The sequence below is a fragment of the Aristolochia californica genome, unplaced genomic scaffold (genome assembly GCF_029961685.1).
Source record: "Aristolochia californica isolate CCGP_79_NKW_82.1479 unplaced genomic scaffold, dmAriCali1.0.hap1 SCAF_3, whole genome shotgun sequence".
NCBI classification, from domain to species: domain Eukaryota; kingdom Viridiplantae; phylum Streptophyta; class Magnoliopsida; order Piperales; family Aristolochiaceae; genus Aristolochia; species Aristolochia californica.
In genome coordinates this window covers 26499357-26519656 of record NW_027181992.1, presented here as the reverse complement: position 1 = coordinate 26519656, position 20300 = coordinate 26499357, and the positions used below count along the sequence as shown (strand labels likewise).

General features: G+C 41.4%; 21 non-coding genes and 14 pseudogenes across 21 annotated transcripts; all 35 read right to left on the bottom strand.

Annotated features, from left to right (window-relative positions):
- Positions 1–251: 251 nt before the first annotated feature.
- Positions 252–370, bottom strand: LOC137960768 (5S ribosomal RNA; annotated as a pseudogene).
- Positions 371–811: 441 nt separating this feature from the next.
- LOC137960769 (5S ribosomal RNA) lies at positions 812–930 on the bottom strand (annotated as a pseudogene).
- A 432-nt stretch (positions 931–1362) lies between these two features.
- Positions 1363–1481, bottom strand: LOC137960756 (5S ribosomal RNA). The gene has a single exon (XR_011114302.1). It is a non-coding gene; the product is annotated as a 5S ribosomal RNA (ribosomal RNA).
- Positions 1482–1918: 437 nt separating this feature from the next.
- Positions 1919–2039, bottom strand: LOC137960711 (5S ribosomal RNA). The gene has a single exon (XR_011114260.1). It is a non-coding gene; the product is annotated as a 5S ribosomal RNA (ribosomal RNA).
- A 394-nt stretch (positions 2040–2433) lies between these two features.
- On the bottom strand, positions 2434–2535 carry LOC137960648 (5S ribosomal RNA; annotated as a pseudogene).
- A 420-nt stretch (positions 2536–2955) lies between these two features.
- LOC137960654 (5S ribosomal RNA) lies at positions 2956–3074 on the bottom strand. Its single transcript, XR_011114205.1, has one exon. It is a non-coding gene; the product is annotated as a 5S ribosomal RNA (ribosomal RNA).
- Positions 3075–3506: 432 nt separating this feature from the next.
- Positions 3507–3622, bottom strand: LOC137960753 (5S ribosomal RNA). The gene has a single exon (XR_011114299.1). It is a non-coding gene; the product is annotated as a 5S ribosomal RNA (ribosomal RNA).
- Positions 3623–4049: 427 nt separating this feature from the next.
- LOC137960746 (5S ribosomal RNA) lies at positions 4050–4168 on the bottom strand. Its single transcript, XR_011114292.1, has one exon. It is a non-coding gene; the product is annotated as a 5S ribosomal RNA (ribosomal RNA).
- A 423-nt stretch (positions 4169–4591) lies between these two features.
- On the bottom strand, positions 4592–4710 carry LOC137960749 (5S ribosomal RNA). The gene has a single exon (XR_011114295.1). It is a non-coding gene; the product is annotated as a 5S ribosomal RNA (ribosomal RNA).
- Positions 4711–5142: 432 nt separating this feature from the next.
- Positions 5143–5261, bottom strand: LOC137960636 (5S ribosomal RNA; annotated as a pseudogene).
- A 435-nt stretch (positions 5262–5696) lies between these two features.
- Positions 5697–5815, bottom strand: LOC137960688 (5S ribosomal RNA). The gene has a single exon (XR_011114238.1). It is a non-coding gene; the product is annotated as a 5S ribosomal RNA (ribosomal RNA).
- A 406-nt stretch (positions 5816–6221) lies between these two features.
- LOC137960639 (5S ribosomal RNA) lies at positions 6222–6340 on the bottom strand (annotated as a pseudogene).
- A 218-nt stretch (positions 6341–6558) lies between these two features.
- LOC137960739 (5S ribosomal RNA) lies at positions 6559–6677 on the bottom strand. Its single transcript, XR_011114286.1, has one exon. It is a non-coding gene; the product is annotated as a 5S ribosomal RNA (ribosomal RNA).
- Positions 6678–7112: 435 nt separating this feature from the next.
- LOC137960676 (5S ribosomal RNA) lies at positions 7113–7231 on the bottom strand. Its single transcript, XR_011114227.1, has one exon. It is a non-coding gene; the product is annotated as a 5S ribosomal RNA (ribosomal RNA).
- A 430-nt stretch (positions 7232–7661) lies between these two features.
- LOC137960641 (5S ribosomal RNA) lies at positions 7662–7780 on the bottom strand. The gene has a single exon (XR_011114202.1). It is a non-coding gene; the product is annotated as a 5S ribosomal RNA (ribosomal RNA).
- Positions 7781–8219: 439 nt separating this feature from the next.
- Positions 8220–8338, bottom strand: LOC137960757 (5S ribosomal RNA). The gene has a single exon (XR_011114303.1). It is a non-coding gene; the product is annotated as a 5S ribosomal RNA (ribosomal RNA).
- Positions 8339–8762: 424 nt separating this feature from the next.
- LOC137960750 (5S ribosomal RNA) lies at positions 8763–8881 on the bottom strand. The gene has a single exon (XR_011114296.1). It is a non-coding gene; the product is annotated as a 5S ribosomal RNA (ribosomal RNA).
- Positions 8882–9316: 435 nt separating this feature from the next.
- On the bottom strand, positions 9317–9435 carry LOC137960740 (5S ribosomal RNA). Its single transcript, XR_011114287.1, has one exon. It is a non-coding gene; the product is annotated as a 5S ribosomal RNA (ribosomal RNA).
- Positions 9436–9864: 429 nt separating this feature from the next.
- On the bottom strand, positions 9865–9983 carry LOC137960645 (5S ribosomal RNA; annotated as a pseudogene).
- Positions 9984–10407: 424 nt separating this feature from the next.
- LOC137960748 (5S ribosomal RNA) lies at positions 10408–10526 on the bottom strand. Its single transcript, XR_011114294.1, has one exon. It is a non-coding gene; the product is annotated as a 5S ribosomal RNA (ribosomal RNA).
- Positions 10527–11032: 506 nt separating this feature from the next.
- LOC137960729 (5S ribosomal RNA) lies at positions 11033–11151 on the bottom strand. Its single transcript, XR_011114276.1, has one exon. It is a non-coding gene; the product is annotated as a 5S ribosomal RNA (ribosomal RNA).
- A 429-nt stretch (positions 11152–11580) lies between these two features.
- LOC137960735 (5S ribosomal RNA) lies at positions 11581–11699 on the bottom strand. Its single transcript, XR_011114282.1, has one exon. It is a non-coding gene; the product is annotated as a 5S ribosomal RNA (ribosomal RNA).
- A 434-nt stretch (positions 11700–12133) lies between these two features.
- Positions 12134–12252, bottom strand: LOC137960722 (5S ribosomal RNA). The gene has a single exon (XR_011114270.1). It is a non-coding gene; the product is annotated as a 5S ribosomal RNA (ribosomal RNA).
- A 1067-nt stretch (positions 12253–13319) lies between these two features.
- Positions 13320–13438, bottom strand: LOC137960643 (5S ribosomal RNA; annotated as a pseudogene).
- Positions 13439–13861: 423 nt separating this feature from the next.
- LOC137960737 (5S ribosomal RNA) lies at positions 13862–13980 on the bottom strand. The gene has a single exon (XR_011114284.1). It is a non-coding gene; the product is annotated as a 5S ribosomal RNA (ribosomal RNA).
- Positions 13981–14745: 765 nt separating this feature from the next.
- Positions 14746–14847, bottom strand: LOC137960772 (5S ribosomal RNA; annotated as a pseudogene).
- Positions 14848–15277: 430 nt separating this feature from the next.
- On the bottom strand, positions 15278–15396 carry LOC137960745 (5S ribosomal RNA). The gene has a single exon (XR_011114291.1). It is a non-coding gene; the product is annotated as a 5S ribosomal RNA (ribosomal RNA).
- A 419-nt stretch (positions 15397–15815) lies between these two features.
- On the bottom strand, positions 15816–15934 carry LOC137960759 (5S ribosomal RNA; annotated as a pseudogene).
- Positions 15935–16380: 446 nt separating this feature from the next.
- LOC137960637 (5S ribosomal RNA) lies at positions 16381–16482 on the bottom strand (annotated as a pseudogene).
- A 429-nt stretch (positions 16483–16911) lies between these two features.
- On the bottom strand, positions 16912–17030 carry LOC137960650 (5S ribosomal RNA; annotated as a pseudogene).
- Positions 17031–17752: 722 nt separating this feature from the next.
- On the bottom strand, positions 17753–17854 carry LOC137960773 (5S ribosomal RNA; annotated as a pseudogene).
- A 430-nt stretch (positions 17855–18284) lies between these two features.
- LOC137960763 (5S ribosomal RNA) lies at positions 18285–18386 on the bottom strand (annotated as a pseudogene).
- Positions 18387–18830: 444 nt separating this feature from the next.
- LOC137960651 (5S ribosomal RNA) lies at positions 18831–18949 on the bottom strand. The gene has a single exon (XR_011114203.1). It is a non-coding gene; the product is annotated as a 5S ribosomal RNA (ribosomal RNA).
- A 423-nt stretch (positions 18950–19372) lies between these two features.
- Positions 19373–19474, bottom strand: LOC137960642 (5S ribosomal RNA; annotated as a pseudogene).
- Positions 19475–19910: 436 nt separating this feature from the next.
- LOC137960699 (5S ribosomal RNA) lies at positions 19911–20029 on the bottom strand. The gene has a single exon (XR_011114249.1). It is a non-coding gene; the product is annotated as a 5S ribosomal RNA (ribosomal RNA).
- Between the last annotated feature and the right edge of the window lie 271 nt (positions 20030–20300).

Here is a 20300-nt window from a genome sequence, read left to right as displayed (position 1 = left end):
AAATGAACTAAACTGCTTTAATAACGGAAAACAAAACCAAATCTTACTTTTTTTTTTCTTCCTTTCCTCTCCCCTTCTCTCTTCTACCTGAACGTCTCAAACTGATAAAAAAGAAGAAGAAGAAGAAGAAGAAAAAGAAAAAAAACAAAAAAAACAAACAAACTGTATATGCTTATTTGTTTTGCCGCCCCAAACCGCAGCGTTGCGAGGGAGAAATTAGTTGGTCGCAGAGGAACACAGGGCAAAAGAAAGGGGTGCAACATGAAGACTTCCCAGGACGTCACCCATCCTAGTACTACTCTCGCCCAAGCGCGCTTAACTTCGGAGTTCTGATGGGATCCAGTGCATTAATTTTGGTATGAACGCACTCGTTTGGGTTACCCTCTCCGTCCTACCAATCCCTTCCCTAGCTTCTCTCTCCCCCAGTGTTCTGTCGGTCTTTCCACTCTCCCTACATCAAATAAAATAATAAAAAAATTTAAACCTTATGCAAAAATCCAGATATAAAAATCTGAAAAGGAGCGCTATGTCGTTCGATTAGATTAAACAATAAAAAAAATGAACCGAACTGCTTTAATAACGGAAAGCAAAACCAAATCTTACTTTTTTTTTTCTTCCTTTCCACTCCCCACCTCTCTCCTACCCGAACGTTTCCAACCGATAAAAAAGAAGAAGCATAAGAAGAAGAAGAAGAAGAAAAAAAAACAAAAAAAAAAACAAACTATATATGCAAATTTGTTTTGCCGCCCCAAACCGCTGCGTTGCGAGGGAGAAATTAGCTGGTTGCAGAGGAACACGGGGGCAAAAGAAAAGGGTGCACACAAGGACTTCCCAGAAGGTCCCCCCATCCTAGTTCTACTCTCGCCCAAGCGCGCTTAACTTCGGAGTTCTGATGGGATCTGGTGCATTAGTGCTGGTATGATCGCACTCGTTTGTGTTACCCTCTCCGCCCTACCAATCCGTTCCCCGGTTTCTCTCCCCCCCCCCCCCCCCCCCCCCCCGTGTTTTGTCGGTCTTTTCACTTTCCCTACATCAAATAAAATAAAATAAAAAAATAAAAACATTATGCAAAAATCCAGCTATAAAAATTTGAAAAGGAGCGCGATGTCGTTCGATTAAATTAAACATTAAAAAAAATGAACCGAACTGCTTTAATATCGGAAAACAAAAGAAAATCTTACTTTTTTTTTCTTCCTTTCCCCTCACCTCCTTTCTTCTACCCGATAAAAAAGAAGAAGAAGAAGAAAAAAATAAAAAACAAAAAAAAAACAAACTGTATATGCAAATATGTTTTGCCGCCCCTAACTGCAGCGTTGCGAGGGAGAAATTAGATGGTCGCAGAAGAACACAGGGCAAAAGAAAGGGGTGCAACACGAGGACTTCCCAAGAGGTCACCCATCCTAGTATGGCTCTCGCCCAAGTGAGCTTAACTTCGGAGTTCTGATGGGATACGGTGCATTAGTGCTGGTATGATCGCACCCGTTTGTGTTTCCCTCTCCGTCCGACCAATCCCTTCCCCGGCTTCTCTCTCCCCCAGTGTTCTGTCGGTCTTTCCACTTTCCTTACATAAAATAAAATAAAATAAAATCAAAACCTTACGCAAAAATCCAGATATAAAAATTTGAAAAGGAGCGCAAAGTCGTTCGATTAGATTAAACAATAAAAAAAATGAACCGAACTGCTTTAATAACGGAGAACAAAACCAAATCTTACTCCTTTTTTTTTTCTTCCTTTCCCCTCCCCTCCTCTCTTCTACCCGAACGTTTCCAACCAATAAAAAAGAAGAAGAAGAAGAAGAAGAAGAAAAAACAACAATAAAAACAAACAAACTGTATATGCAAATTCATTTTGCCGCCCCTAACCGCAGTGTTGCGAGGAAGAAATTCGCTGGTCGCAAAGGATCACGGGGCAAAAGAAAGGGGTGCAACACGAGGACTTCCCAGGAGGTCACCCATCCCAGTACTACTCTCGCCCAAGCGCACGCTTAACTTTGGAGTTCTGATGGGATCCGGTGCATTAGTACTGGTAAGATCACACCCGTTTGTGTTACCCTCTCCGTCCTACCAATCCCTTCTCCCTACATCAAATAAAATAAAAAAAAATTTAAACCTTATGCAAAAATCCAGATATAAAAATCTGAAAAGTAGCGCTATGTCGTTCAATTAGATAAAACAATAAAAAAAATGAACCGAACTGCTTTAATAACGGAAAACAAAACCAAATCTTACTTTTTTTTTTCTTCCTTTCCTCTCCCCTTCTCTCTTCTACCTGAACGTCTCAAACTGATAAAAAAGAAGAAGAAGAAGAAGAAGAAAAAGAAAAAAAAACAAAAAAAACAAACAAACTATATATGCTAATTTGTTTTTCCGCCCCAAATCGCAGCGTTGCGAGGGAGAAATTAGCTGGTCGCAAAGGATCACGGGGAAAAGGAAAGGGGTCCAACACGAGGACTTCCTAGTACTACTCTCGCCCGAGCGCGCTTAACTTCAGAGTTCTGATGGGATCCAATGCATTAGTGCTGGTATGAACGCACCCATTTGAGTTACCCTCTCCGTCCTACCAATCCCTTCCCCTGCTTCTCTCTCCCCCTGTGTTCTGTCGGTCTTTCCACTTTCCCTACATAAAAAAAAAAAAAAAATCAAAACCTTACGCAAAAATCCAGATATAAAAATTTGAAAAGGAGCACTATGTCGTTCGATTAGATTAAACAATAAAAAAATGAACCGAACTGCTTTAATAACGGAAACTAAAACCAAATCCGACTTTTTTTTTTCTTCCTTTCCCCTCCCCTCCTATCTTCTACCCGAACGTTTCACACCGATAAAAAAGAAGAAGAAGAAGAAGAAGAAGAAAAAAAACAAACAAACTGTATATGCAAATTTGTTTTGCCGCCCCTAACCGCAGAGTTGCGAGGGAGAAATTAGTTGGTCGCAGAGGAACATGGGGCAAAAGAAAGGGGTGCGACACGAGGACTTCGCAGGAGGTCACCCATCCTAGTACTACACTCGCCAAAGCGCGCTTAACTTCAGAGTTCTGATGGGATCCGGTGCATTAGTGCTGGTATGATCACACCCATTTATGTTACCCTCTCCGTCCTACCAATCCCTTCCCTGGCTTCTCTCTCCCCCGGTGTTCTGTCGGTCTTTCCACTTTCCCTATATCAAATAAAAAATCAAAAATCAAAACCTTACGCAAAAATCGAGATATTAAAATTTGAAAGGAGTGTTATGTCGTTCGATTAGACTAAACAATAAAAAAATGAATTGAACTGGTTTAATAACGGAAAACAAAACCAAATCTTACTTTTTTTTTTCTTCCTTTGCCCTCCCCTCCTCTCTCCTCCCCGAACGTTTTCAACCGATAAAAAAGAAGAAGAAGATGAAGAAAAAAAAATAAAAAACAAATAAAACAAACAAACTGTACATGCAAATTTGTTTTGCCGCCCCTAACCGCTGCGTTGCACGGGAGAAATTAGCTGGTGGCTGAGGAACACGGGGCAAAAGAAAGGGGTGCAACACGAGGACTTCCCATGAGGTCACCCATCCAATACTACTCTCGCCCAAGCGCTTAGCTTCGGAGTTCTAATGGGATCCGGTGCATTAGTGCTGGTATGATCGCACTCATTTGTGTTACCCTCTCCGTCCTACCAATCCCTTCCCCAGCTTCTCTCTCCCCCCCGTGTTCTGTCGGTCTTTCCACTTTCCCTACATCAAATAAAATAAAATAAAATCAAAACCTTATGCAAAAATCCAGATATAAAAATTTGAAAAGGAGCGCTATGTCGTTCGATTAGATTAAACAATAAAAAAAATGAACCGAACTGCTGTAATAAAGGAAAAAAAAAACAAATCTTACTTTTTTTTTCTTCCTTTCCCCTCCCCTCCTCTCTTCTACTCGATAAAAAAGAAGAAGAAGAAGAAGAAGAAGAAAAAATAAGTAAATAACAAAAAAAAAAACAAACAGTATATGCTAATTTGTTTTGCCGCCCTTAACAGCAGCGTTGCGAGGGAGAAATTAGGTGGTCGCAGCAGAACACGGGGCAAAAGAAAGTGGTGCAACATGAGGACTTCCCAGGAGGTCACCTATCCTAGTACGACTCACGCCCAAGCGCGCTTAACATCGGAGTTCTGATGGGATCCGGTGCATTAGTGCTGGTATGATCGCACCCGTTTGTGTTACCCTCTCTGTCCTACCAATCCCTTCCCCGGCTTCTCTCTCCCCCCGTGTTCTGTCGGTCTTTCCACTTTCCCTACATCAAAAAAAATAAAAAAAATCTAAACCTTACGCAAAAATCCAGATATAAAAATTAGAAAAGGAGCGCTATGTCGTTCGATTAGATTAAACAATAAAAAAAATGAACCGAACAGCTTTAATAACGGAAAACAAAACCAATTATTATTTTTTTTTCTTCCTTTCCCCTCCCCTCCTCTCTTCTACGCGAACATTTCAAACCGATAAAAAAGAAGAAGAAGAAGAAGAACAAAAGCAATAAAACAAACAAACTGTATATGCTAATTTGTTTTGCCGCCCCTAACCGCAGCGTTGCGAGGGAGAAATTAGCAGGTCACAGAGGAACACGGGGCAAAAGAAAGGGGTGCAACATGAGGACTTCCCAAGAGGTCAGCCATCCTAGTACTACTCTCGCCCAAACGCGCTTAACTTCAGAGTTCTAATGGGATCCGGTGCATTAGTGCTGGTATGATCTCACCCGTTTTCGTTACCCTCTCCGTCCTTCCAATCCCTTCCCTGGCTTCTCTCTCCCCCCGAGTTCTGTCGGTCTTTCCACTTTCCCTACATCAAATAAAATAAACAAAATCAAAAACTTACGCAAAAATCCAGATATAAAAATTTGAAAAGGAGCGCTATGTCGTTCGATTAGATTAAACAATAAAAAAATGCACCGAACTACTTTAATAACGGAATACAAAACCAAATCTCACTTTTTTTTTCTTCCTTTCCCCTCCCCTCCTCTCTCCTACCCGAACGTTTCCAACCGATAAAAAAGAAGAAGAAGAAGACGAAGAAAAATTTAAAAACAAAAAAAACAAACAAACTGTACATGCAAATTTGTTTTGCCGCCCCTAACCGCTGCGTTGGAAGGGAGAAATTAGCTGGTCGCAGAGGAACACGGGGCAAAAAAAAGGGGTGCAACATGAGGACTTCCCAGGAGGTCACCCATCCTAGTCCTACTCTCGCTCAAGTGCGCTTAACTTCGGAGTTCTAATGCGATTTGGTGCATTAGTGCTGGTATGATCGCACTCGTTTGTGTTACCCTCTCCGTCCTACCAATCCCTTCCCCGGCTTCTCTCTCCCCCCGTTGGTCTTTCCACTTTCCCTACATCAAATAAAATAAAAAAAAAAAATCAAAACCTTATGTAAAACTCCAGATATAAAAATCTGAAAAGGAGCGCTATATCGTTCGATTAGATTAAACAATAAAAAAAACGAACCGAACTGCTTTAATAATGGAAAGCAAAACCAAATCTTACTTCTTTTTTTTTTCTTCCTTTCCCCTCCCCTCCTCTCTCCTACCCGAACATTTCCAACCGATAAAAAAGAAGAAGAAGAAGAAGAAGAAAAAATAAAAAACAAAAAAAAACAAACAAACTGTATATGCAAATTTGTTTTGCCGCCCCTAACCACTGCGTTGCGAGGGAGAAATTAGCTGGTCGCAGAGGAACACGGGGCAAAAGAAAGGGGTGCAACACGAGGACTTCCCAGGAGGGCACCCATCCTAGTACTACTCTCGCCCAAGCGCGCTTAACTTCGGAGTTCTGATGGGATCTGGTGCATTACTGCAGGTATGATCGCACTCGTTTGTGTTACCCTCTCCGTCCTACCAATCCCTTCCCCGACTTCTATCTGCCCCCGTGTTCTGTCGGTCTTTCCACTTTACCTACATCAAATAAAATAAAATAAAAAATAAAAACCTTACGCAAAAATCCAGATATAAAAATTTGAGAAGCAGCGCGATGTCGTTCGATTAGATTAAGCATTAAAAAAATGAACCGAACTGCTTTAATAACGGAAAACAAAAGCAAATCTTACTTTTTTTTTCTTCCTTTCCCCTCCCCTCCTCTCTTCTACCCGATAAAAAAGAAGAAGAAGAAGAAAAAAAAAAAAAAAAACAAACTGTATGTGCAAATTTGTTTTGCCGCCCCTAACCGCAGCGTTGCGAGGGAGAAATTCGCTGGTCGAAGAGGAACACGGGGCAAAAGAAAGGGGTGCAACACGAGGACTTCCCAAGAGGTCACCCAACCTAGTACTACTCTCGCCCAAGCGCGCTTAACTAAGGAGTTCTGATGGGATCCGGTGCATTAGTGTTGGTACCCGAACTGCTTTAATAACAAAAAACAAAACCAAATCTTACTTTTTTTTTTCTTCCTTTCCCCTCCCTTCCTCTCTTCTACCCGAACGTTTCCAAACGATAAAAAAGAAGAAAAACAAAAAAACAAAAAAAACAAACAAACTGTATATGCTAATTTTTTTTGCCGCCCCTAACCGCAGCGTTGCGAGGGTGAAATTCGTTGGTCGCAGAGGAACACGGGGAAAAAGAAAGGGGTGCAACATGAGGACTTCCCAAGAGGTCACCCATCCCAGTACTACTCTCGCCCAAGCGCGCTTAACTTCGAAGTTCTGATGGGATCCGGTGCATTAGTACTGGTAAGAACGCACCCATTTGTGTTACCCTCTCCGTCCTACCAATTCCTTCCCCAACTTCTCTCTCCCCCCGTGTTCTGTCAGTCTTTCCACTTTCTCTACATCAAATAAAATAAAATAAAAAATCAAAACCTTACGCAAAAATCGAGATATAAAAATTTGAAAAGCAGCACTATGTCGTTCGATTAGATTAAACAATAAAAAAAATTAACCGAACTGCTTTAATAACGGAAATCAAAACAAAATCCGACTTTTTTTTCTTCTTCCTTTTCCCTCCCCTCCTATCTTCTTCCCGAACGTTTCACACCGACAAAGAAGAAGAAGAAGAAGAAGAAGAAGAAGAAGAAGAAAAAAACAAACAAACAGTATAAGCAAATTTGTTTTGTCGCCCCTAACCGCAGCGTTGCGAGGGACAAATTAGCTGGTCGCAGAGGAACACGGGGCAAAAGATAGGGGTGCGACGCGAGGACTTCGCAGGAGGTCACCCATCCTAGTACTACACTCGCCCAAGCGCGCTTAACTTCAGAGTTCTGATGGGATCCGGTGCATTAGTGCTAGTAAGATCGCACCCGTTTATGTTACCCTCTCCGTCCTACCAATCCCTTCCCCGGCTTGTCTCTCCCCCCGTGTTCTGTCGGTCTTTCCACTTTCCCTACATAAAATAAAATAAAAAAAATCAAAACCTTACGCAAAAATCCAGATATAAAAATTTGAAAAGGAACGCTATGTCGTTCGATTAGATTAAACAATAAAAAAATGAACCGAACTGCTTTAATAACGGAAAACAAAACCAAATCTTACTTTTTTTTTCTTCCTTTCCCCTGCCCTCCTCTCTCCTCCCTGAACGTTTCCAACTGATAAAAAAGAAGAAGAAGAAGAAGAAGAAAAAATAAAAAACAAAAAAAAAACAAACTGTATATGCAAATTTTTCTTGCCGCCCCTAACCACTGCGTTGCGAGGGAGAAATTATCTGGTGGCTGAGGAACACGAGGCAAAAGAAAGGGGCGCAACACGAGGACTTCCCATGAGGTCGCCCATCCTAGTACTACTCTCGCCCAAGCGCGCTTAGCTTCGAAGTTCTGATGGGATCCGGTGCATTAGTGCTGGTATGATCGCACTCATTTGTGTTACCCTCTCCGTCCTACCAATCCCTTCCCCGACTTCTCTCTCCCCCCGTGTTCTGTCGGTCTTTCCACTTTCCCAACATCGAATAAAATAAAATAAAATCAAAACCTTACGCAAAAATCCAGATATAAAAATTTGAAAAGGAGCGCTTTGTCGTTCGATTAGATTAAACAATAAAAAAAATGAACCGAACTGGTTTAATAATGGAAAACAAAACCAAATCTTACTTTCATTTTTTTTGTCTTCCTTTCCCCTCCCCTCCTCTCTTCTACCTGAACGTCTCCAACCGATAAAAAAGAAGAAGAAGAAGAAGAGGAAAAAAAAAAAGCTAAAAAAACAAACAAACTGCATATGCTAATTTGTTTTGCCGCCCCTAACCGCAGCGTTGCGAGGGAGAAATTAGCTGATCGCAGAGGAACATGGGGCAAAAGAAAGGGGTCCAACACGAGGACTTCCCAAGAGGTCACCCATCCTAGTACTACCCTCGCCCAAGCGTGCTTAACTTCGGAGTTCAGATAGGATCCATTGAATTAGTGCTAGTATGATCGCACCCGTTTGTGTTACCGTCTCCGTCCTACCAATCCCTTCCCCGACTTCTCTCTCCCCCGTGTTCAGTCGGTCTTTCCACTTTCCCAACAGAAAAAAAAATAAAAATCATAACCTTACGCAAAAATCCAGATATAAAATTTTGAAAAGGAGCGCTATGTCGTTCGATTACATTAAACAATAAAAAAATGAACCGAACTGCTTTAATAACGGAAAACAAAACCAAATCTTACTTTTTTTTTTTCTTCCATTCCCTTCCCCTCCTCTCTTCTACGCGAACGTATCCAACCGATAAAAAAGAAGAAGAAGAAGAAGAAGAAGAAAGGAAAAAAAACAAACAAACTGTATATGCTAATCTGTTTTGCCGCCCCTAACCGCAGCGTTGCGAGGGAGAAATTAGCTGGTCGTAGAGGAACATGAGGCAAAAGAAATGGGTGCAACACGAGGACTTCCCAGGAGGTTACCCATCCTAGTACTAGTCTCACCCAAGCGTGCTTAACTTTGGAGTTCTGATGGGATCCGGTGCATTAGTACTGGTAAGATCGCACCTATTTGTATTACCGTCTCCGTCCTACCAATCCCTTCCACGGCTTCTCTCTGCCCCTGTGTTTTGTCTGTCTTTCCACTTTCCCAACAACAAAAAAAAAAAGAAATCAAAACCTTACGCAAAAATCCAGATATAAAAATTTGAAAAGGAGCGCTATGTCGTTCGATTACATTAAACAATAAAAAAATGAACCGAACTGCTTTAATAACGGAAAACAAAACCAAATCTTACTTTTTTTTTTCTTCCATTCCCTTCCCCTCCTCTCTTCTACCCGAATGCATCCAATCGATAAAAAAGAACAAGAAGAAGAAGAAGAAGAAAGAAAAAAAAAACAAAAAAAACGAACAAACTGTATATGCTAATTTGTTTTGCCGCCCCTAACCGCAGCGTTGCGAGGGAGAAATTAGCTGGTCACAGAGGAACACGAGGGAAAAGAAATGGGTGCAACACGAGGACTTCCCAGGAGGTCACCCATCCTAGTACTAGTCTCGCCCAAGCGTGCTTAACTTTGGAGTTCTGATGGGATCCGGTGCATTAGTACTGGTAAGATCGCACCTATTTGTATTACCCTCTCCGTCCTACCAATCCCTTCCACGACTTCTCTCTGCCCCTGTGTTTTGTCGGTCTTTCCACTTTCCCAACAACTAATAAAAAAAAAATCAAAACCTTACGCAAAAATCCAGATGTAAAAATTTGAAAAGGAGCGCTATGTCGTTCGATTAGATTAAACAATAAAAAAAATGAACCGAACTGCTTTAATAACGGAAAACAAAACCAAATCTTAATTTTTTTTTCTTCCTTTCCCTTCCCCTCCTCTCTTCTACCCGAATGTCTCCAACGGATAAAAACGAAGAAGAAGAAGAAGAAGAAAAAAAAAAAACAAAAAAAACTAACAAACTGTATATGCTAATTTGTTTTGCCGCCCCTAAGCGCAGCGTTGCGAGGGAGAAATTAGCTAGTCGCCGAGGAACACGGGGCAAAAGAAAGGCGTGCAGCACGAGGACTTCCTAGGAGGGAACCCATCCTAATACTACTCTCGCCCAAGCGCGCTTAACTTCTAGGTTCTGATGGGATCCGGTTCATTAGTGCTGGTGTAATCGGACCCGTTTGTGTTACCCTCTCCGTCCTACCAATCCCTTCCATGGCTTCTCTTTCCCCCCGTGTTCTGTTGGTCTTTCCACTTTCCAAATATCAAATAAAAAAAAAAATCAAAAACTTATGCAAAAATCAAGATAAATTTTTTTGAAAGGAGCGCTATGTCGTTCAATTAGATTAAACAATAAAAGAAATGAACCGAACTGCTTTAATAACGGAAAACAAAACCAAATCTTAATTTTTTTTTCTTCCTTTCCCCTCCCTTCCTCTCTTCTACCCGAACGTCTCCAACCGATAAAAAAGAAGAAGAAGAAGAAGAAAAAAAAAACAAAAAAAACAAACAAACTGTATATGCTAATTTTTTTTGCCGCCCCTAACCGTAGCTTTGCGAGGGAGAAATTAGCTGGTCGCAGAGGAACACGGGGCAAAAGAAAGGGGTGCAACACAAGAACTTCCCGAGAGGTCACCCATCCTAATACTACGCTCACCCAAGCACGCTTAACTTCGGAGTTCTGATGGGATCCGGTGCATTAGTGCTGGTATGATCGCACCCATTTGTGTTACCCTCTGCGTCCTACCAATCCCTTCCCCAGATTCTCTCTCCCTTCGTGTTCCGTCGGTCTTTCCACTTTCCCAACATCAAATAAAATAAAATAAAAATCAAAACCTTACGCAAAAATCCAGATATAAAAATTTGAAAAGGAGCGCTATGTCGTTCGATTAGATTAAACAATAAAAAAAATGAACCGAATTGCTTTAATAACAGAAAACAAAACCAAATCTAACTTTTTTTTTCTTCCTTTCCCCTCCCCTCCTCTCTTCTACCCGAACGTCTCCAACTGATAAAAACGAAGAAGAAGAAGAAGAAAAAAAAAACAAAAAAAACAAACAAAATGTATATGCTAATTTGTTTTGCCGCCCCTAACCGCAGTGTTGCGAGGGAGAAATTAGCTGGTCGCAGAGGAACACGGGGCAAAAGTAAGGGGTGCAACACGAGGACTTCCCAGGTGGTCACCCATCTTATTACTACTCTCGCAGAGGAACACGGGGCAAAAGAAAGGGGTGCAACACAAGAACTTCCCGGGAGGTCACCCATCCTAATACTACTCTCACCCAAGCATGCTTAACTTCGGAGTTCTGATGGGATCCGGTGCATTAGTGCTGGTATGATCGCACCCATTTGTGTTACCCTCTGCGTCCTACCAATCCCTTCCCCAGATTCTCTCTCCCTTCGTGTTCCGTCGGTCTTTCCACTTTCCCAACATCAAATAAAATAAAATAAAAATCAAAACCTTACGCAAAAATCCAGATATAAAAATTTGAAAAGGAGCGCTATGTCGTTCGATTAGATTAAACAATAAAAAAAATGAACCGAATTGCTTTAATAACAGAAAACAAAACCAAATCTAACTTTTTTTTTCTTCCTTTCCCCTCCCCTCCTCTCTTCTACCCGAACGTCTCCAACCGATAAAAACGAAGAAGAAGAAGAAGAAAAAAAAAACAAAAAAAACAAACAAAATGTATATGCTAATTTGTTTTGCCGCCCCTAACCGCAGCGTTGCGAGGGAGAAATTAGCTGGTCGCAGAGGAACACGGGGCAAAAGTAAGGGGTGCAACACGAGGACTTCCGAGGTGGTCACCCATCTTATTACTACTCTCGCCCAAGCGCGCTTAACTTCGGAGTTCTGATGGGATCCGGTGCATTAGTGCTGGTATGATCGCAGTCATTTGTGCTACCCTCTCCGTCCTAGCAATCCCTTCCCCGGCTTCTCTCTCCCTTCGTGCTCTGTCGGTCTTTCCACTTTCCCAACATTAAATAAAATAAAATAAAAAATAAACCTTACGCAAAAATCCAGATATAAAAATTTGAAAAGGAGCGCTATGTCGTTCGATTAGATTAAACAATAAAAAAAAAAGAACCGAACTGGTTTAATAACGGAAAACAAGACCAAATCTTACTTTTTTTTTTGTCTTCCTTTCCCCTCCCCTGATCTCTTCTACCTGAACGTCTCCAACCAATAAAAAAGAAGAAGAAGAAGAAGAGGAAAAAAAAACTAAAAAAACAAACAAACTGTATACGCTAATTTGTTTTGCTGCCCCTAACCGCAGCGTTGCGAGGGAGAAATTAGCTGGTCGTAGAGGAACACGAGGCAAAAGAAAGGGGTCCAACACGAGGACTTCCCAAGAGGTCACCCATCCTAGTACTACCCTCGCCCAAGCGCGCTTAACTTCGGAGTTCTGATCGGATCCGTTGCATTAGTGCTGGTATGATCGCACCCATTTGTGTTACCCTCCCCGTCCTACCAATCCCTTCCCCGGCTTCTCTCTCCCCCCATGTTCTGTCGTACTTTCCACTTTCCCTACATCAAATAAAAAAAAAAATCAAAACCTTACGCAAAAATCCAGATATAAAAATTTGGAAAGGAGCGCTATGTCGTTCGATTAGATTAAACAACAAAAAATGAACCGAACTGCTTTAATAACGGAAAACAAAACCAAAACTTACTTCTTCTTTTTTCTTCCTTTCCCCTCCCCTCCTCTCCTCTACCCGAATGTCTCCAACCGATAAAAAAGAAGAAAAAGAAGAAGAAGAAAAAAAAAAAACAAAACAAAAAAAACAAACAAACTGTATATGCTAATTTGTTTTGCCGCCCCTAACCGCAGCATTGCGAGGGAGAAATTAGCTGGTCGCAGAGGAACACGGGGCAAAAGAAAGGGGTAACACGAGGACTTCCCATGAGGAGCGCTATGTCGTTCGATTAGATTAAACAATAAAAAAATGAACCAAACTGCTTTAATAACTGAAAACAAACCAAAACTTACTTTTTCTTTTTTTTCTTCCTTTCCTCTCCCCTCCTCTCTCCTACCCGAACATCTCCAACCGATAAAAAAGAAGAAGAAGAAGAAGAAGAAGAAAAAAAAAAGAAAAAAGACAAACAAGCTGTATATGCTAATTTGTTTTGCCGCCCCTAACCGCAGCGTTGCGAGGGAGAAATTAGCTAGTCGCAGAGGAACACGGGGCAAAAGAAAGGGGTAACACGAGGACTTCCCATGAGGAGCGCTATGTCGTTCAATTAGATTAAACAATAAAAAAATGAATCGAACTGCTTTAATAACGGGAAACAAAACCAAAACTTACGTCTTTTTTTTCTTCCATTCCCCTCCCCTCCTCTCTTCTACCCGAACGTCTCCAACCAATAAAAAAGAAGAAGAAGTAGAAGAAGAAAAAAAAAACAAAAAAACAAAAAAAACAAACAAACTGTATATACTAATTTGTTTAACCGCCCCTAACCGCAGCGTTGCGAGGGAGAAATTAGCTGGTCGCAGTGGAACCCGGGGCAAAAGAAAGGGCTAACACGAGGACTTCCTAGGAGGGAACCCATCCTAATACTACTCTCGCCCAAGCGCGCTTAACTTCTGGGTTCTGATGGGATCCGGTTCATTAGTGCTGGTGTAATCGGACCCGTTTGTGTTACCCTCTCCGTCCTACCAATCCCTTCCACGGCTTCTCTTTCCCCCCGTGTTTTGTCGGTCTTTCCACTTTCCAAATATCAAATAAAAAAAAAAATCAAAAACTTATGCAAAAATCAAGATAATTTTTTTTGAAAGGAGCGCTATGTCGTTCGATTAGATTAAACAATAAAAAAAATGAACCGAACTGCTTTAATAACGGAAAACAAAACCAAATCTTAATTTTTTTTCTTCCTTTCCCCTCCCTTCCTCTCTTCTACCCGAACGTCTCCAACCGATAAAAAAGAAGAAGAAGAAGAAGAAAAAAAAAACAAAAAAAACAAACAAACTGTATATGCTAATTTTTTTTGCCGCCCCTAACCGTAGCTTTGCGAGGGAGAAATTAGCTGGTCGCAGAGGAACACGGGGCAAAAGAAAGGGGTGCAACACAAGAACTTCCCAGGAGGTCACCCATCCTAATACTACTCTCGCCCAAGCACGCTTAACTTTGAAGTTCTGATGAGATCCAGAGCATTAGTGCTGGAATGATCGTACCCATTTGTGTTACCCTCTCCGTCCTACCAATCCCTTCCCCGGCTTTTCTCTCCCCCCGTGTTCTGTCGGTCTTTCCACATTTCCAACGTCAAATAAAATAAAATAAAAAATCAAAACCTTACGCAAAAATCCAGTTATAAAAATTTGAAAAGGAGCGCTATGTTGTTCAATTTGATTAATCAATAAAAAAAATTAACCGAACTGCTTTAATAACGGAAAACATAACCAAATCTTACCTTTTTTTTTTTATCTTCCTTTCCCCTCCCTTCCTCTCTTCTACCCGAACATCTCCAACCGATAAAAAAGAAGAAGAAGAAGAAGAAGAAGAAGAAAAACAAAAAAACAAAAAAAAAACAAACTGTATATGCTAATTTATTTTGCCGCCCCTAACCGCAGCGTTGCGAGGGAAAAATTAGCTGGTCGCAGAGGAACACGAGGGAAAAGAAAGGGGTAACACGAGGACTTCCCATGAGGAGCGCTATGTCGTTCGATTAGATTAAACAATAAAAAAAATGAACCGAACTGCTTTAATAACGGAAAACAAAACAAAACTTACTTTTTTTCTTTTTTCTTCCTTTCCCCTCCCCTCCTCTCTTCTACCCGAACGTCTCCAACCGATAAAAAGAAGAAGAAGAAGAAGAAGAAAAACAAAAAAAAAAAACAAAAAAAACAAACAAACTATATATGCTGATTTGTTTTGCCACCCCAACCCGCAGCGTTGCGAGGGAGAAATTAGCTGGTCGCAGAGGAACACGTGGCAAAAGAAAGGGGTGCAACACGAGGACTTCCTAGTACTACTCTCGCCCAACCGCGCTTAACTTCGGAGTTCTGATGGGATCCGGTGCATTAGTGCTGGTATGATCGCACCCGTTCGTGTTACCCACTCCGTCCTACCAATCCCTTCCTCGGCTTCTCTCTCCCCCTATGTTTTGTCGTTCTTTCCACTTTCCCAACATCAAATAAAATAAAAAAAATCAAAACCTTACGCAAAAATCCATATATAAAAATTTGAAATGCAGCGCTATGTCGTTCGATTAGATTAAACAATAAAAAAAATGAACCGAACTGCTTTAATAACGGAAAACAAAACATAATCTTAATTATTTTTTTCTTCCTTTCCCCTTCCCTCCTCTCTTCTACCCGAACGTCTCGAACCGAAAAAAAAGAAGAAGAAGAAGAAAAAGAAAAAAAAAGAAAAAAAACATACAAACTGTATATGCTAATTTGTTTTGCCGCCCCAAACCGTAGCGTTGCGTGGGAGAAATTAGCTGGTCGCGGAGGAACACGGGGCAAAAGAAAGGGGTGCAACACGAGGACTTCCCAGGAGGTCACCCATCCTAGTACTACTCTTGCCCAAGCGTGCTTAACTTCAGAGTTCTGAAGGAATCCGGTGCATTAGTGCTGGTATGATCGCACTCGTTCGTGTTACCCTCTCCGTCCTACCAATCCCTTCCCCGGCTTCTCTCTCCCCCCGTGTTTTCTCGGTCTTTCAGCTTTCCCAACATCAAATAAAAAAAAAATCAAAACCTTACGCAAAAATCCAGATAAAGAAATTTGAAAAGGAGCGCTACGTCGTTCGATTAGATTAAACAATAAAAAAAATGTACCAAACTGCTTTAATAACGGAAAACAAAACCAAATCTTACTTCTTCTTTTTTTCTTCCTTTCCCCTCCCCTCCTCTATTCTACCCGAACGTCTCCAACCGATAAAAATGAAGAAGAAGAAGAAGAAAAAAAAAAAAAACAAACTGTATATGCTAATTTGTTTTGCCGCTCCAATCCGCAGCGTTGCGAGGGAGAAATTAGTTGGTCGCACAGGAACACGGGGCAAAAGAAAGGGGTGCAACACGAGGACATCCCAGGAGGTCACCCATCCTAGTACTACTCTTGTCCAAGGGCGCTTAACTTCGGAGTTCTGATGGGATCCAATGCATTAGTGATGGTATGATCGCACCCGTTCGTGTTACCCTCTCCGTCCTACCAATCCCTTCCCCGGCTTCTCTCTCTCCCCGTGTTCTGTCGGTCTTTACACTTTCCCAACATCAAATAAAATAAAAAAAAATCAAAACCTTATGCAAATATCCAGATATAAAAATTTGAAAAGGAGCGCTATGTCGTTCGATTAGATTAAACAATAAAAAAAATGAACTGAACTGCTTCATTAACGGAAAACAAAACCAAATCTTACTTTTTTTTTCTTTTTCTTCCTTTCCCCTCCCCTCCTCTCTTCTACTTGAACAACTCCAACCGATAAAAAAGAAGAAGAAGAACAAGAAGAAAAAGAAAACTAAAAAACAAAAAAAAACAAACAAACTGTACTTGCTAATTTGTTTTTCCGCCCCAAACCGCAGCGTTACGAGGTAGAAATCAGCTGGTCGCAGAGGATCACGGGGAAAAGGAAAGGGGTCCAACACGAGGACTTCCTAGTACTACTCTCGCCCAAGCGCGCTTAACTTCGAAGTTCTGATGGGATCCGGTGCATTAGTGCTGGTATGATCGCACCCGTTCGTGTTACCCTCTTCGTCCAACCAATCCCTTCCCCGACTTCTCTCTCCCCCCGTGTTCTGTCGGTCTTTCCACTTTCCCAACATCAAATAAAAAAAAAATCAAAACCTTACGCAAAAATCCAGATATAAAAATTTGAAAAGGAGCGCTATGTCGTTCGATTAGATTAAACAATAAAAAAAATGAACCGAACTGCTTTAATAACGGAAAACAAAACCAAATCTTACTTTTTGTTTTTTTCTTCCTTTCCCCTCCCCTCCTCTCTTCTACCCGAACGTCTCCAACCGATAAAAAAGAAGAAGAAGAAGAAGAAGAAGAAGAAAAAGAAAAAAAAAATAACAAACAAACTGTATATGCTAATTTGTTTTGCCGCCCCAATCCGCAGCGTTGCGAGGGAGAAATTAGCTGGTTGCAGAGGAACACGGGGCAAAAGAAAACACGAGGACTTCCCAAGAGGTCACCCGTCCTCGTACTACTGTTGCCCAAGGGCGCTTAACTTCGGAGTTTTGATGGGATCCGGTGCATTAGTGCTGCTATGATCGCACCCGTTTGTGTTACCCTCTCCTCCCTACCAATCCCTTCCCCAGCTTCTCTCTCCCCCCTGTTTTGTCGGTCTTTCCATTTTCCAAACATCAAATAAAAAAAAAAATCATAACCTCACGCAAAAATCCTGATATAAAAATTTGAAATGGAGCGCTATGTCTTTCGATTAGATTAAAAAATAAAAAAAATTAACCGAACTGCTTTAATAACGGAAAACATAACCAAATCTTAATTTTTTTTTTCTTCCTTTCCCCTCCCCTCCTCTCTTCTACCCGAACGTCTCCAACCGCTAAAAAAGAAGAAGAAGAAAAAACAAACAAACTGTAAATGCTAATTTATTTTGCCGCCCCTAATTGCAGCGTTGCGAGGGAAAAATTAGTTGGTCACAGAGGAACACGAGGCAAAAGAAAGGGGTAACACGAGGACTTCCCATGAGGAGCGCTATGTCGTTCGATTCGATTAAACAATAAAAAAAATGAACCGAACCGCTTTAATAATGGAAAACAAAACCAAAAATTACTTTTTTTTTTTCTTCCTTTCCCCTCCCCTCCTCTCTTCTACCCGAACGTCTCCAACTGATAGAAAAGAAGAAGAAGAAGAAGAAGAAAACGAAAAAAAAAACAAAAAAAAAAACAAACTGTGTATGCTAATTTGTTTTGCCGCCCCAACCCGTAGCGTTGCGAGGGAGAAATTAGCTGGTCGCAGAGGAACACGAGGCAAAAGAAAGGGGTGCAACACGAGGACTTCCTAGTAATACTCTCGCCCAAGCGCACTTAACTTCGGAGTTCTGATGGGATCCGGTGCATTAGTGCTGGTATGATCGCACCCGTTCGTGTTACCCTCTTCGTCCTACCAATCCCTTCCCCCACTTCTCTCTCCCCCTGTGTTCTGTCGGTCTTTCCACTTTCCCAACATCAAATAAAATAAAAAAAAATAAAAACCTTACGCAAAAACCCAGATATAAAAATTTGAAAAGGAGCGTTATGTCGTTCGATTAGATAAAACAATAAAAAAAATGAACTGAACTGCTTTAATAACGGAAAACAAAACCAAATCTTACTTTTTTTTTTCTTCCTTTCCTCTCCCCTCCTCTCTTCTACCTGAAAACTGATAAAAAAGAAGAAGAAGAAGAAGAAGAAAAAGAAAAAAAAACAAAAAAAACAAACAAACTGTATATGCTAATTTGTTTTGCCGCCCCAAACCGCAGCGTTGCGAGGGAGAAATTAGCAGGTCGCAGAGGAACACGGGGCGAAAGAAAGGGGTGCAACACGAGGACTTCCTAGTACTACTCTCGCCCAAGCGCGCTTAACTTCGGAGTTCTGATGGGATCCGGTGCATTAGTGCTGGTATGATCGCACCCGTTCGTGTTACCCTCTCCGTCCTACAAATCCCTTCCCCGGCTTCTCTCTCCCCCCGTGTTCTGTCGGTCTTTCCACTTTCCCAACATCAAATAAAATAAAAAAAAAATCAAAACCTTACGCAAAAATCCTGATATAAAAATTTGAAAAGGAGCGCTATGTCGTTCGATTAGATTAAACAATAAAAACAATGAACCGATCTGCTTTAATAACGGAAAACAAAACCAAATCTTACTTTTTTTTTCTTCCTTTCCCCTCCCCTCCCCTCCTCTCTTCTTCCCGAACATCTCCAACCGATAAAAAAGAAGAAGAAGAAGAAGAAGAAAAAGAAAAAAAAAACAAAAAAAAACAAACAAACTGTATATGCTAATTTGTTTTGCCGCCCCAAACCACAGCGTTGTAAGGGAGAAATTAGCTGGTCGCAGAGGAACACGGGGCAAAAGAAAGGGGTGCAACACGAGGACTTCCCAGGATGTTACCCATCCTAGTACTACTCTCGCCCAAGCGCGCTTAACTTCGGAGTTCTGATGGGATCCGGTGCATTAGTGCAAGTATGATCGCACCCGTTTGTGTTACCCTCTCCGTCCTACCAATCCCTTCCCCAGCTTCACTCTCCCCCCGTGTTCTGTCGGACTTTCCACTTTCCCAACATCAAATAAAATAAAAAAAAATCAAAACCTTACGCAAAAATCCAGATATAAAAATTTGAAAAGGAGCGCTATGTCGTTCGATTAGATTAAACGATAAAAAAATGAACCGAACTGCATTAATAACGGAAAACAAAACCAAATCTTACTTTTTTTTTTCCTTTCCTCTCCCCTCCTCTCTTCTACCCGAACGTCTCAAACCGATAAAAAAGATGAAGAAGAAGAAGAAGAAAAACAAAAAAAACAAACAAATTGTATATGCTAATTTGTTTTGCCGGCCCAAGCCGCAGCGTTGCGTGGGAGAAATTAGCTGGTCGTAGAGGAACTCGTGGCAAAAGAAAGGGGTGCAACACGAGGACTTCCTAGTACTACTCTCGCCCAAGCGCGCTTAACTTTGCAGTTCTGATGGGATCCGGTGCATTAGTGCTGGTACGATCGCACCCGTTCGTGTTACCCTCTCCGTCCTACCAATCCCTTCCCCGACTTCTCCCTCCCTCCGTGTTCTGTCGGTCTTTCCACTTTCCCAACCTCAAAGAAAATAAAATAAAATCAAAAGCTTACGCAAAAATCCAGATATAAAAATTTGAAAAGGAGCGCCATGTTGTTCGATTAGATTAAACAATAAAAAAAATGAACCGAATTGCTTTAATAATGGAAAACGAAACCAAATCTTACTTTTTTTTTTCTTCCATTCGCCTCCCCTCCTCTCTTCTACCCGAACGTCACCAACCGATAAAAAAGAAGAAGAAGAAGAAGAAGAAAAAGAAAAAAAAACCAAAAAAACAAACAAACTGTATATGCTAAATTTTTTTCCCCCCCCAAACCGCAGCGTTGCGAGGGAGAAATTAGCAGGTCGCAGAGGAACACGGGGCAAAAAAAGGGGTGCAACACGAGGACTTCCCAGGAGGTCACCCATCCTAGTACTACTCTCGCCCAAGCGCGCTTAACTTTGGAGTTCTGATGGGATCTGGGGCACTAGTGCCGGAATGATCGCACCCTTTCGTGTTACCCTCTCCGTCCTACCAATCCCTTCCCCGACTTCTCTCTCCCCCCGTGTTCTGTCGGTCTTTCCACTTTCCCAACATCAAATAAAATAAAAGAAAAATCAAAACCTTACGCAAAAATCCAGATATAAAAATTTTTAAAGGAGCGCTATGTCGTTCGATTAGATTAAACAATAAAAAAAATGAACCGAACTGCTTTAATAACGGAAAAAAAAACCAAATCTTACTTTTTTTTTTTCTTCCTTTCGTCTACCCTCCTCTCTTC